Genomic DNA, 14,161 nt, shown 5'->3' on the forward strand with positions numbered 1-14,161 from the left:
TAAAACTGGCAAGAAATAATATCGACGCAAATACAAAAAGCTCGTAGTCGGCTTGTGCAAAAAAAAAAAATTGACGCGCGGATAGCGGTGCAAGAAGACCGAGCAAAATTGAAAATTGCACCAACAGTAGTTTTACGATAATGTCTCCTATATATCACCGGATAATTCAAACAAATTCGCGTTGACACAGACACTAACTAAACGCCTACTTCGTATGGAAATACCTGGTCCATTCACTATCATTAACTTCCATTCGGAATGCAGATATTATTGTAAACAAGAATATCAAATTTATTCCATATGGTTAGCCCAAATTTATCCGAGAAATACAAGTCTTATTTTACTATTAATCTAACTACAAATTAGAGAAAATAACGAATAAAAATACATGAGTCGTAAAGAACGAATTGTGATGCGTGAAATATACACGAAATAGATAAGACTGATAACAAAGCTTTTAAAAAATTTCGTAGTAATTTCGGAGTAAAAGGTCCTTTTCATACCTTCAGATGTTCTACACTAAAGATATTGTTAGTTGCTAATGACACCATTTACTTCTTTGGAATCCCAACGAGCAACGCCATCAGATATTTACATTCACTTCCGGCGTCCCAGTGCCCTTATGCCATGCCAGTTCACAGCGGCATCAGCGCGTGACGGGAAGCGGCGACACGCGATTCTTTCCATCAACGATTAGAATAGCCTAGCCTAGCCTAATATTCCGTGCACCACTAAGTATACAGAGGAACAAGAACGCAGAACGGACTACATTAATTTTCTAGACACGTGTTCTCATTGCATTCTACTATCGTGCTTAATTATAAATATGTTTCCTACAAAAATTAAAATAAAACATTATTTTTAACTTATATTTATACACACAAGTCTAAATTTTCTACGATATATTTTAACAAGCAAAGAAAAAGACACACTAAAAGACACAATAATTGAAACTTGAATTCAAAATTGGTTTTCGTATCGATCGAAATAAAGCAGCGAAAACTAAGAACTTTGTTAAATTCGGGCTAAATGAATGAAGTTGTAGTAATGTCTTTTCGATCGATCTAATCAGTGCAAAGTTCGTTCATTTCTTCCGAAAGAAAAATCTCGCGAAAAGAGCTCTCTTTCGAGAACTCTTTCGAGAGAGAAAATGTTGCAAATCGCAATTTGTAGATTTTCTCTCGAAGTTAGCCAGAGGCAGGGAGAAAATAGTGAAGTATAACATTACGATAATGACGTAGTACGGATCTATTATTTGACAACCTTGTAACAATAAGTATAACTAGTCGTGCAACTTTGTGGCAGGCAAAAATAACATCGCTCGTGTACCGGTAATTTGTCTTAATTACGCCCCCGATAACCACAGTAATTTCGTTAATACCGCGCATGACATAGTCATAGAAATATTTCGTCGCCTATCGCAGTCTTACGTTACACAGTTATCAAGGTGACAGAGAGAGCGAGAGCAATAAGGCAAGAAGATTCTCTTCGCAACTCTATTATTTGCACTTTCAAAAAAGTAAATAAGTAAATATACATGGAAAAAATGAGCTGAATAAAGAAATAAAATGTAAATATAGAATTTTATTTTACCGTCTAGAAATATAATTTTATAAATATATGTGTTTTAAATCTGTGCAACAGATAATTATTCTCAAGTGTTGTACAAAATCGCTTTATGGAAAAAAAAATTTTATAACATTTACTATTCCTTTAATGCAATGGATAATGGATTATTTGCACAATGGCGTATCTGTAAATGCGTGTATAAAACATGGTTTCATTAGCGAACTCTAAGAAAGCTATCTGTGAAAAGAGATTATAACAGAAATAAATATTAAAGTACCGATACAATAGATCACGATGACACGATCAGATGAAGTAAAATCGCAGGATGATTTCTTTGAGCCGCGACTGAGTTATTCATTTGCACATACAGTGCCGAGCTGGTTATTAAAACGAAACCCCAGTATAGACCCACCGTAACTATTTCGTACTTGTGGAGAAAATTGCTTTTCGTTGTTTCCACGACGATGATACGAACGGGATTATTTCGTTTGGAAGCGGAAATAATTTGCGTTCGTTTGATCCTTGCGCTCTCGCTCTATCCATCTATTCCAATCTCTCCTTTTCTCTTTACGCGACAACGCGAGATGAAAGGCAAAAGGATGTCAAAAAAGAGTATTCTCTTTCACTGTGAATAAAATTCAATGAAAGCCAGAACATCATAAACACGGTAAGCTGATTCTTTATCATAACGATCATTATCAAAGATCACAAAAGAGAGTACGAGATACAGTTATTGATATCGTTTTATTTAATCTTTTCGATAAACCCATATGGATTTATATAAGTTTCTTATTATATTTTGACCAAGGATTTTTTCTTTTTTCACAATTCTATTAAGAAAAGTTTCAATTATTCTTGCTATACATTCGAATATGTATCTGCAATCATTATTATATCACTGTTATAATTATTAATTCATATTATTATTTAATAATAATTACCAATTATTTATAGTTTAAAAAATTTAGTTTAGTTTAAGTTCAAATGTTACAATAAAAAATAACAACGCCGCGCTTGTTGAACATCATTCATTTCAATTCTGTTTTTACTATTATCTTCAAATGTCATCGTATCGTCATGTGGTCCATCGCGATTCGTTTGATCGTCTCATTCACCAGTTCGCTTTGTATCCTCAGCGGACAAAAAAGGAGGGAGGAAAAACGAAAAAGAAAAAAGAGGGTCACGGGCTGTGAGTTACCGAGTATAACGTCGCCCGAGGATGACGGCTTCGGTATAGCGCGCCCAAACCACCACCACCACCACCCCCTCCCTCTCCACGCTTCTCCTCGTAATAACGGTTCACCGTTTTACAGCTGGTCGACTCTTTTATTCGAAGATCCACGTGGATGGAAGGATCCGAGGCCATTCCGGCACGGAGTTTCCCCGAGAGCAGAACGGCACCGACATTCCCGTCCTGCAATTTGCTCGGTGTAGCCGCGCCAAGAGGCCGTTTTATCGCCCGGGTAAACTCGCCAGAATGAGAAACGCCCGATGTCGCGGATAGAAAGCCAACCCCCTACCCATCCTCTCTCCAGCCACTGTCGTGCGCGACAGGTGAAGCTGATCGCGTGTTTGATTAACACGTAAAACACGTTGCCAAGGAACACCTTTCCACCAACTCGTTTCTCTTGTCAATAATTAAAGACACTCTTCTCGAGTCAACTTTTTATTGAAGAAGAAAACACCGAAGGTCCCAGAAAATTTCATTAGAAAAAAAAGTACGTAGTAACTCTGAAAAATTTTTATTTCGAATTTTGAGAAGCAAAATATAATTGCACTGACACTTGCCGCAGATATCCATTGATAAAATATGATAAAGATTAAGAAGCTGTCTTTGTTTCATTTACATAGTAATTTCTGTCCTTTAATTTAGAAATTCTTTAAATATCGCTTAAAAATAGCTTTCAAAGACACCGAAATGAAAGACAATAAAATTAATAAATTTATTTCTAGAAATTTTAATAAATAAAGCATAGGACGATAGGTAAAATAAACTGATTTTGGCCAAAAAAATGTGACGCAAGTTATAAATACATCTCTTACGTTTTTTGGATCGTTGAATTCAATGGTAGCATTTACATTCTAAACTCGTGGGAAAAAGGTCAAAATTCGCTTTAGGGTTCGAAATAAATCACTTTTAAAGAATCTTCACTTCAAAGAATCTTAAGTCTCATCAGATGTGCACCTGCATACATTGTGCAGTTATATGTGTATAATATAATATATTTAAATAATATATTTTATGTGTCGAAGCCTCTTCAGATTCTGACAAGAAATGATTTACGAAACGTTATACAGTACGGTAGGTATAATACGAAAGTACAATAGAGCTCAAGGCAAAGGTCTACCTTTAAAAAACCTAACCGCCTCCTAGAGGGGCAGTGTGGAAGTTGACCATTTTAATATCCTTAAAACTGCGCAATATCTGAGACTTAGGTTCTTTGAATAAGAAAGTGACTATTTTTTGCGGGTTCAGACGGATAAAAATGCTACCATCGTAATCAGCGACCCAAAAAACGTATAAGAGTAGGTACATAGTATAATTTGCGTTACACTTTTTAGGCCAAAATTGGTCCATTTTACATCGTCCTTACATCCTTTAAAATAATATACACTCCGTTAAAATTTTAATTCAAAATTATCATTTACTATGCCATGTGGAGAAAACCAGTAAGTTAATTGCTTTCTTGATTAGTTTACAAAATTCGAAAAACATTGTAACCTGTAAGAAATAAACAATATTCTTTTTATATTATTTTAAAAGTGTCCCAAAAATAGCAAGATTTAATTCCTTCATCAATATTGAAAGTTTCGGACTATTTCAAAAATGTAAAAATAATGCGAAAGAAAAACAAAGTGAAGGACAAATAAATATAAACAATGTTCTTCAAATGGTGTGAACGAGATTAAATTATTTCTTTGTTGACTCGTCATTTTGTAACCAACTTATTTTTTTGTCACAAATTAAAAATATATAAAAATTGAATACAAATAAAAATGCTATTTATAAATTTCAATGTTGTTAAAGGCAGCAAATTAACCAGATTTAATATTGCAAAAGAAATTTTAGATAAATGCCACAGATATCAAATATGCGTGACATATGTAATTTTATATTTTACTTTTGTTCAACTCATGTTGGATAGATTCATTTAATCGAGATACTTATCTTTTAAACGAGGAACAAAATAGCAACTGCGTTTAAAACAGAAAGTCGATGACTGAAATTACAAGTTGTGTCTTTCACGCCAAACTCTTAGCAGCACAGTAATGAGTATTCGTGTCTGAGAAATGTCGTTTAAAAAATAGCAAACACGATGGTTACTGGATCACTATTATCTTACAATGTCAGTGTGTCAACGACGAAGGTCGCTCTAATGCTAAATCCTTACTCAATTAACGTTTCTTAAGCCACTGCTATAGAAATAATCATCATATCGCAGGAATCATTATATGATTGGGCTGGACACGTTATTACGATCACGTTACACGCGGTAGTAGCGCAAAATAATTACATTTCCATATGTCGGTTTTCTCCACCAGTGCAAAGTCATTAACGTAAAATAAAGGTGGGTCGTATAGTTTTATGTAGTTCATGTTCATGCGCTTGCATTAAAAAGACTCTTACACCATGCAGATTTATATTAAATTGAAAATTTATAGTTTCATAAAATTGTTATATACAATATATACAATGTTTATAAAATATAAATGCTAATGTATTCAAGCGCAAAAATAAAAGCTTTCGGTTTTGAATTTCCACGTAAAATGATAATTAATTGTTATTTTTTATTGTAGAAATATATTTTTAATTTAAAAATCTTTTTTTTTCTATTAACTGTACAGAAGGATCGCTAATGTGCTTAATAATAGAAAATATTCCTTCTCCCATAAAAATTGAAATAGTTTTTATTTGTCTTATTTTTTAATATACGTATATAATCATATTTTCTAAAATTGATTTAGAAAGGGTAACTCAAAAACTCAGAATATATAACAATAAAGTTTTAAAATTCCCCGTGGAAATTATAAATCTAAAAATTAAAAACGTCTTTATTTCGACGCAAAATCGAAGACTTCAAGGTTAAAATCGGCTCGACAGGTTCGAACAGGATCAAGAATGCGATCGTTTTCACAGGTCCCGCTTTCGCTGGGCCCATCTCGATGGGCCCGAAACGAGTTCCAGGAAGAAAGACAAAGGGTCTATAATGATGGTGAAGTAAAGCGGCAAGTGGAGAGGGCATCGAAAAACAAAAAGAGAAGAAAAGAGAATCGTCGTTGCTGGTCTCGACAAAAGCTAATTTGACTTCACACTTTCATTGCGAAATCGCCAGGGTTCGCGCTCAAGCTTCGGCGAGGACAAAAGGAGATATGTATACATGTTTCTTTTTCGTCGTCTCGAGAAGAAAGGCCTCGGAAAAGAAGGGCCCCGACCGTTATTATCAGAATGAGGATCGAAAGACACACTTATCTCTAAGGTGATGGCCTTCGAACGCAAGACCGAAAAGACCCTGAAATCGTTTGAATTTTAAACCACTTGTAGCGCGTTCGGTCTGCTTGAAGATTAATGGCTCTGACCATCCTCTCTTTCTCTCTCTCTCTCTCTCTCTCTCTCTCTCTCGAAAACTCGAGAACATGAAAAAAAAAATGCTCGCACATGGTACTAATTGCACGAAAATACAGAGATCGACGACGCATGAATTCATGTTTCGCGTTATTTCTCGGCCGAGGAGAATGATCTTCCTCGTTTTTTTTTTATTCCACATTAATGTGCGACGTGTTGCAGTCCGTAAAAATTCATATGAAATAAAGTCAAAAATCTTAATAACTTGTAAACATATATATGTATATACCGGTATATACTTATTACATGTTGTAAGTGCGCATAACAGAGATATAAGATACCAAAAATAAAATACCAAGAAATATTTTTAACCTGAAGAAAATATATGAAATATTGTCATTACTGCACACAATTATATTTTTCTCGAATATGATTATTTAATGAAAACTTAATCAGAGTTATTTACTAAATAAAAGCACTCTTGAGAGAAAAAACAAAAAATATTAAACGAAATAGTTAAGCTCAGCTCTATAAACTGTGACTTGCAATATGTATGCTTTATGTTACATGCAGTACATGCTACTGACTATAAGATAATAACATATCTGTCATCGAAACCATGCCTAAAAGGCATAAAATTTAACATATCATTACACCTAAAACGCACACCTTTATTATATGCGTATTTAATATGTTACGGAACGTATGCAATGGCGAAATTAAAACGCACCGAAACGAAAACGATGAATCTCTTACATAATATGTTCTTGAATATTCATCTCGATTGGCAGGATGATAAATGTGTCGGAATGAGATGATTATAGAGAAGGATCTAATTCGCGGAATCGTGCCTCTATACGACGTATGGAAGATTATAACGGTGTCATGGTTTTCTACCTTTTTTACTAATACAGCCTCTTTCAGAAGAAAAGGTTAATTCAAAATAATGATAACTTAACTAGCATGCCTCGCCGGGCTTCGCCCCGGAGAACATGTGTATTAAAACACGCAAATAGTCTCTCTTTCTTTCCCTCCCTCCCCCCTCCCCCTCCCCCTTATTATTTCCCGAAAAATTGAAAAAATTTCCGTACCGGCTTCCAAAAAGATCGGTAACGAAAAATTATACACTTTATAGCACTCCCCGAAAAATTCTGCCCCTATTTCATATACGTTTGGTAAAAATTCGGTCCATTGGTTTCCGAGATCATAGCGGACAAAAAAAATGCAAACCCTGTTGCTTTATAATAATAGTATAGATATGAATTATTTTAGGCGTATACACATAAACATACGCAACTAAAATAATATCATATTAAGAATAATAATTTAATAATCAACAAAGAATTGTGCAATTACGATTCCAATCCTTTTCCAATTAAAGATATATACTCATAAAATAATCTAATATTGCATTTTTCTAAAAAAGAGAAAAATATAGATTTATTGTTAGTATATACAGTACCTTTTCCGTGATTGATACTGATCAACATTCAGTACATACTTTTTTAATTTTAAGAATTATAAAGGAATGCCTTCAATATATTGTTATCAACTCTTATCAGTTGTCCTGAATAATTCGCAAACTCGTGTACGAGTTTATTCAGATTTTATGCACGCAACGCCGTCGATCTATTTATAGAGCAGCAGTCACGTCTACCTATTGATTAGCATATCGATATAATGAAAAAGATAAAGACAAACCGCCCAGACTTCTCGAATGCACACTTGTCGAACGCGCGACGCATCTCTCAGAATGTAAGTTTGAGATTTTAGTGTCGTCAGATGCATCACGTGTATATGTATAACAATATATACAAAAATAATAGTATATAAAAAATAAAATCGCTAAATTACTAAATTACTATTAACATCTTACACTTGCAAGTTTTGAAACAAAAAGATGACACAACATTCGAAAATTTCTTATAAATTCAACTGCATATATACATAAATATATTGTTTAACGAGAATAATTTCAGCACATTGAATATATATAATGAAATAGAAGTTGATATAAAGATAAAACAGATATGCACAAGTTTAAAAATATTAAGAGTTTAAAAGTTAAATTTAATTAGATAAGTAATATCTCTTCTCCCATATACACTACATTTTATATCATATATAAATAAAACATACATATATGTGTATTTATATAAAATTCCATATACCTGCATGCAATAAACTAGAGTACACAGCATGTAATGTAATTTAGTTTATTATATACAAGTGAACGAAAATTTTAAGATATTCCATATACGAAGAGTTTACCAAACCCAGTCACATATCTTACACCATCTATACGTGATATGATATCCGCCTCGGGTAGACGCATATTTGGCAAGCGGAACCGGCTTTATTCGCGCATATGATACACCACGCATGTGAAGCGGTATACACACGCACGCACACGTAGAATGCGTGTATATATATAGATGTACCGTCGCGCGCGTGCAGCAATACGGCGCGGTCGAGCGCCTCCCGGGTGTGCAGGCGTGGATTATTGCGCGAATGATTCAGTGACCAGTCATTCGCGCGAGTTCACGGCTGCTTTCTTGCTCTCATCGATGGCACGATACATTCGCAATTCCGACGGCACGCCGTAACAAAGTTTTCTTATTAAGCGAATCGGCCGAGAGTACCGTTACGAAAGATAGAGATCGCGTTACATGCAATTAGGGCAATGTGTCGCTTAATCCCGTGCCGGCACTATGTCGCCTATCGAGGAACGTGCTCTGAAAGTATTACGTATATCGACACACTCGCTACCTTATACATAGGAAAGTATATCTAAATATTGATTATGTAAAGAACGAAACGTTAAAGTGGATAAAAATAAACGGCGAGAAAAAGGAATTCTGAAAAGCCGAACAATCAAAAAAAATTTTTATGCCTGTCTCGATATTAAATGTACAGCTGTTAAGAATTTCTAATTTTATCTCTAAATAAAACAAGAAATATTCCACCTAATTAAATTTCACTTTTAAACTAATTACATATCTCTCTTTAAACTTGTGTATATTTCCTTTCATCTTATCATCACACGTATCAACTTATTTTATTATATTTGATATACTGAAAAATGAATCTTGTTAAACAAATTAACTTCAATCGCTATCGTATACATTCGCTATCCGATTTCTCCTCTTTTGTACACATTCACACCTCTTTCTCTCTCGTAGGATATTTGCCGTTCGCAACTAAAAATTTTTGATCCCACGACAGTCGGGATATGCGGGCAAAGACTACGCCTGCATAAATTGATTAATCCATTCATACTTTCAGCTCACCCTCCCCCGCCTCTTGTCCATTCATCGCGCTTATGCGCCATTATAAAGCTGACTCCAGACGACGCGTTCGCTTATCAAATATTCACGAGTATTACTAAAACGTTTTGAATACATTCTGATGCGGATGTATTTCTTGAATTAACGTAACTTTTCGTTTGTGACTATGCTGTGTGAGAGAGGTGGAAAATACAACTCTTATTTATATTGAATCGACTATATATGTTTTACATTGTTGCTACTTAATTATGCGTTTTTACATTCCGCGATTTCGTGTAGTACGAACAAATTGCCACCTTATTAAGACATGCATTCATTTGAATTAACGACGCGCGCGCGCGTCGCTCCTTAATGTTCTTCCTGCGAAGAGGCGAAATCCAACCGGCGGTAGCGCCATACTTCCCGAGATTGTAATGACGTCGTTTCCGTGTCTCTATCTCCCTCTCTCCCTGTAACGTACCACGCGCGGCACGACTATCGCCGTTAACACCGCGACATCGTCGCCTTTAACGAGAAAACTAACTTTTCCGCCGCGGAGTTGCTCAAGTCAGACGAGACGCCTATACCAGAGATAATAATACAGACGCTGCATCGATTCCCATCAATGGATTTTTCTCTCTCACGCATACACACGCATACCAGACACACGTGCACGCAAGCGCGCGCGCACACGCACATGCAAACACTTCATCTCAAAACTGCACCTCGCTCGCACACGAGACTGGCTGGATGACGTATATCTCTCCATTATCCATGCCTGTCCATCTTGAGATAGTCCGTAGACAGTGGCGCAGTTCAAAGTTGCCGGTGCCGCAAGATAATATATTTTCGCCCACCCGCAATTGTAGAATATTAGACAATATTTCAAAAGATTTTCTTTATGTACCGCATAAAGCTAAGGCTTACTTTATTCGTTTCTGTACTGATTTTAGTGATTTTACCCCGGATATCTTTAAGCTCATTATTTACATAATCTTGGAACAACTTGGGTATATTTACCTAACGTTTAAGAGCGAGAATTTTATTCACGCAAATATGGTTTTTATAGAAAAAACGTTGGGAGTGACCGTGTAACGTCACGTTTACTTTTACCTTCGCGATAGAATCCGGGGGGAAAACACATCCTCGGTATAGGCACTGTTGACACAGGCGGAGCTTATCTTACTTTCCCTGAAAACGGTCTAACGTTTCACGAAGCAATGAGCCTTCAAGCTTGAAGTAGTACAAACCGCTCGAAAATGCTACAGTTTTGTGGCCGCGGACGGAGAAATAAAGAGCGCGTTGTGGTTGTTACGTGAACGCGGTGGATTACGCGCGATTCACCGCTCTAGACTCAGGGAATGATATATACGCAACGGAATACCGTATAGGGGAAGAATACACCGGCCGCATAAATTCGGGGCGCGCGAGTCGCCGCGACGACGACGACGCGACGCTAAGCGACGTATTTCTCGGGCTCGCGTTTGTACCCCCGAAACGGTATTAAAGTATTAAAACGTCCCGGTGAACGTTCTCGTTCAGTCCAGTCCCGTCCCGTCCCGTCCTGTCCCGCCCGCTCGGAGATCCTCTTGTTTTCGATTCTCCGCGAAATATATGTATCCGCCCGCGCGCGCATTATATTCAAAACGCGAATGTGAAAACTGCGTTATCATACCACGAGCGTGAGAATTATTTTATCACGAGCTCCGAAACACGAGGCGCGTGTAATATTCACCGAAAATTCTCTCCGTACCTGGGCGATCGCTCCGCGAGAGAACACTGAAATATTAAACTCCGAAGAACGACTTTACTACCCGCGACTGAATAGCTTGTTTTCGGCTTGATTCAAAAAGTCACATGCATATGCAAGCATCTCGCGGAAACATAAATATGTATGAAGTATCCTAAAAATGCCGGCTTCGTTTTTATAGAAAAAATTCTCGATATAGAATTGCAGTATAGTTGTTCCTCAGAAATCTTGTCATTGCTTGGCTGATATTAGCTTACAAGATTTTTAATATTTAAAATTAAATACATAAATCGAAATTAATATGGAGACTAAGGACTAAGCTTCTTTAAGAGTACGTTTATTTGAACGTAACATCTTTTTATTTGGTGTGACTTAAGTCAATTTTATATGTCGTGATAATTAAGTGTCGAATGCAACTTTCAGTAAAACAAAATCCTTCATTAGCGTTTTAATTTAACTTCCGTAATAATGCTCACCATCAGTAACGACGCAATTCTTTAATACGCGCGGCAATGTATATATCTCATTAGTTATACGTCAATTTCTCATTCCGACGTAGCTGTCAATTTACTAAAATTAAAATTATTGGCATACCGTGTCGACATATTCATACCTCAAAAAATTCTCGATTTCACACGTTCTCCGAAACAATATTAAAATTTTAAAGTCTCGCGGAAATGTCTTTTTCCGCGTGAATATTTCGTTTTCAGTTCCGGAAAATCGCATTGTGTATGCATATACTCGGCTACGAACCACGTAGAATATATTATTTTATTACGAACTCCGATTGCACCGATTGATGTGTTTTTACGCGTTTCAAAATGCAATTTTATTCCTTTGTGCAATTGATAAATCATTGAAAAATGATTGAAAAATGCGTCAATATTTTACCGTGCATCCTATAATTTAAATGTGTTTGCTTAACTAAGGCAACACAGCATATTATACCACTAAATGTATTATTGTGTATTCGTGTTCGTGTGACGCAAATAAAATATATCACATCGGCCGCAAAATATTATAAATATCACAAATCAGAAATTATAATAACGAATGCAAAAGGATGACAGAACATGTTATCCAGCTCCATATAAGGAACATAGTAGAAATGGATTTCGAACATTCTTTGCGCGAAACAAATGCGTATATTATGTATACCGTATAATAATCACATCGAAGCCATAAATATCTGCCAAAACTCGTTGGTTGTATAACTACAGATATTGAGAGGTTGTACATACAACTAAAATATAAGCAGGATGATGAATGTTTCAAACGAAGATATATACCGATGTTGAAATTTGAAATATAAGTAAATTATGCGTGAAAAGTATATTATAACTGAATCATAATTTATAAGAACCTGAATAATTTCAAGTTCAAAAATTCGGGAAAGCGAATAAAAAAGCATTATCCTCCGCTGGAAATAAATGCTATTTTGACAGAGTTTATTGACAGAGTTTAGATTTAGAAAAAAATATATGATGCAAAAAATTAAATACAGGCAAAAGAATAATGCCGAAATTTTCATTAAGAAAAACTGACTTCGAATCGACTAAGCGTTTTCAGAAAAAAGATAAGAGATAATTGCGGGAACGTTCTTCAATGGAATATTGACGTGTTTGTAACAGATATAAAAAAATATCCCGGTGAGATAAGATCGCTCGACTATCAGTATCGCTCGAGAGAGCGATATTTTACTTCGCTTCGTGTCCAATACCGCGACAAATGTCGGCCATTATTTTCTTTCTTTACACGCCAAAACATACTTTTTTAGAACACAATGAATCTTGTTAAGTCACTTTCCGTCGACAACGTAACGTATATAATATATACACCGCGAAAAAGTTAAAGAGTTCAAAAGTTCCGTATCTTATTAATACATATTAATCCGTATTTCACTAACGGAGCTTTGCGCTTCAGTTTTAATGTATTTGCCGATACGTTTTAATTGGCAAAATGATCGGAGGAAAAAATTGGTTTTAAAAATTCAAAAATTACCTTTCGCGTTAACATTTCTTTTCTTAATCGCTTTCTTTCTTTCGACCCGTTAGACGGCTTCGCGCGTCACGCTTAAAATTTCATCGTACCCTTCTCTTTCCCCTCTTCAATTTAGAATTCTCAATGGTGTAGCTAAAGCAGCGGTTCTCAAAATCCACTCGCAACATCCTCGCAAATGTTGCAAAATTGAAAGGATCTTTGTTGCTACGGGAAATTAACAGAGCCTGGCGCGCAAAACGCGCCTCCAATTTCTCTCGCACCAATTTCCTTCGTCTAGGACGTCTTTGTGAACGATTTGAAGCAGGCCTTCGCTCCGAAAAAGCCACGCGCTCTTTGCCGACATCTTTGTGAGCGATCGAACTCAGATCCGTTAAAAATGTGAAAATTATTGGCGCCACTCGGCACATACACGCGTATGATCGCGAATGAAATTGAATTTTCGTTACGCTCGGTAAAACGGATGGAATCCCAGTTTACAGCGGTGGATTCAATGGGATTCAGCGGGAGTCGAGAGGTTAAGAACCGCTGCTCCAGCGCGACGTTCTCGAACACGCAGACCGGACTCGCTTTCTTTCCGACGCGATCGCGCATCAGCATCTAGCTCGGAGTCGAGCTAAACGGAGCCGGCGGGCTCCCCGACGAATGCAAAATAAAACGGTCCTTTATGCTCCATAATCGACTCGCAACACTCGCTTCATCCATGAAACCGATATACCTGAGACTGAGACTACCGAGAGAATAAAGCAGAAATGAAGAGGTCGGATTTCTCGGAAGCGGAGACTTGCAGGAGGCGGGCGGGGACTCGCGGGGGTCGCCCGCAAAGTTGTATTCAAAACAGAAGCCCAAACTGCCTCTTCGGAGTGTCCAAACGGTTTCAACGGTCAAAAGGGACCGGCGAGGTTTAAACTTGATTGATTAACGAACTTGATTATTCTCGTCACTCCGATAATCCGTTCGGTTTTTCCACGCGAAGCGTGAACTCTTACGGAGTTTACACCCGACAAAGCGCCC

At 36.6% G+C, this 14,161-nt stretch overlaps 1 protein-coding gene across 2 annotated transcripts in view; it reads right to left on the bottom strand.

Moving 5' to 3' along the window:
* The window catches only part of Plexa (plexin A), a 276,975-nt gene that overhangs the window by 221,615 nt on the left and 41,199 nt on the right, over positions 1-14,161 (bottom strand). The gene's annotated exons all lie outside the window — the stretch shown is intronic.

This window comes from Temnothorax americanus, unplaced genomic scaffold (assembly GCF_048541705.1).
Source record: "Temnothorax americanus isolate GAGA-0224 unplaced genomic scaffold, ASM4854170v1 Scaffold16, whole genome shotgun sequence".
Lineage (NCBI taxonomy): Eukaryota > Metazoa > Arthropoda > Insecta > Hymenoptera > Formicidae > Temnothorax > Temnothorax americanus.